Consider the following 1538-nt stretch of genomic DNA (forward strand, 5'->3'; position numbering starts at 1 on the left):
TGATTTTTACTTTCCTAATTTTGACATTTCTTACTGATTTAAGTATGTTATTTCTTTTCTCCTCAGTTTTTAGCTGCACTCTTTGGGGCTGGGTGCTGCCGGTGACCACTGTTGGTCCTTTGTCTCTTTTCCTTTGAGGTGCTGTCTCAGAGTGTATTGGGGGGGGGGGGGGTCGAGTGTGTTTTGTTCTGTTCCGTCTTGTTCTTTGTTATAAAATCTCCAATTAAAATTTGATCACAAAAAAAAAAAAAGAAAAAGCAGAAATCCTAGTTTCGATAACTTGAGAGTGAAGATGCAATCCCTAATACTAATAATGCAATTTATGGAAATTGAAAGATATATAAATGATTTTACTTAATAGTCAGTTCCTGATGTCAGCATTTGGATTGAGCAGGCTGCTATTGTAACCGGCTCGGCTACCCCTCTGCGTTGTGTTGTATGTTGTGAAATAAACACCGGAGTCAATCTGCTGGATCAGTTGTATTTTACGCTGCATAAGTAGAAAACATGCAGTTAATTATCCGTTGTGCAATCTTGCCTGCTCCTGCTCGCTCTGCTCAGACCTCCCGCGGACTGAAGCAAGAGTTCACAATACAGAGGATTTGTATTTACAAGAAGTAATTGTAATATAAAGAAAATAGTAGTAACTAGTAATCACTTCAGTACAACATGACCGTATCTGCAAAATATATCTTGTATATAACACTTTTCTTAATACAATCAAAGTTTCCAGCATATTATATAAACATAAAACCAATTTAAGTTTGAACACATATAACGAAATCATAAAAATACATAAAAAACTGTACCTGCATAAGTAGAAAACATGCAGTTAATTATCCGTTGTGCAATCTTGCCTGCTCCTGCTAAACATTCACACACAGAAGAAAAATCAGCAGTCACGCTTCACAGGCCAACTTTTACGCAGACAACGACACACTGCATTCCCTCGATTAAAACTACACTTTTGCAGGTAAAACAACTTTAAATTCGGTTCTAAGGAAAGACAACATATTCGCATAACTCATTTATCTATCGCAATAATACATAGATAAAATATATAGTAATTATTTCTCTTTTTACACATTTTCGAACAGGACTGAACAAAACGCATACCTCGCTCTGCTCAGACCTCCCGCGGACTGAAGCAAGAGCGCGCAACACGTCAATGACGTCACAGCAGCGACGCACACAGAACTCATCAAGAAATGAAACTTTCTCCCCTTCTTTTCTCATAAACAGATATACATATTAATTACTAACAGAAAAACATACAGATTTTGAGTGAATTAATAATAATTAATAATGTTGATTAGATTTCATTTAATCAACACCTGCTACACTATATTTGGTGCACATGAACCTTTCCAGCGTTGTTTTTCGCTGTTGTTCTGCATATCAGGGAATCTGTGCACCAACTGTCGTGTTTTTATAGGTCAAGTTCCCCTGTTGAAACGCAGGCGGCCCAATTCAAGACCAGCGCATAAGTCTCCAAAGCCTATATTTCCTGTATCCAATAAGATGACAGAATTTTTCTC

At 37.2% G+C, this 1538-nt stretch overlaps 1 long non-coding RNA gene across 1 annotated transcript; it reads right to left on the minus strand.

The window, feature by feature from the left end:
• Window positions 1–467: 467 nt before the first annotated feature.
• Window positions 468–1332, minus strand: LOC140584010 (uncharacterized). The gene is made up of 2 exons (XR_011986060.1): window positions 810–1332; window positions 468–573 (listed from the first exon to the last, which is right to left on the minus strand). It is a non-coding gene; the product is annotated as an uncharacterized lncRNA (long non-coding RNA).
• Between the last annotated feature and the right edge of the window lie 206 nt (window positions 1333–1538).

This window comes from Paramormyrops kingsleyae, unplaced genomic scaffold, assembly GCF_048594095.1.
Source record: "Paramormyrops kingsleyae isolate MSU_618 unplaced genomic scaffold, PKINGS_0.4 ups29, whole genome shotgun sequence".
Classification (NCBI taxonomy): Eukaryota; Metazoa; Chordata; class Actinopteri; order Osteoglossiformes; family Mormyridae; genus Paramormyrops; species Paramormyrops kingsleyae.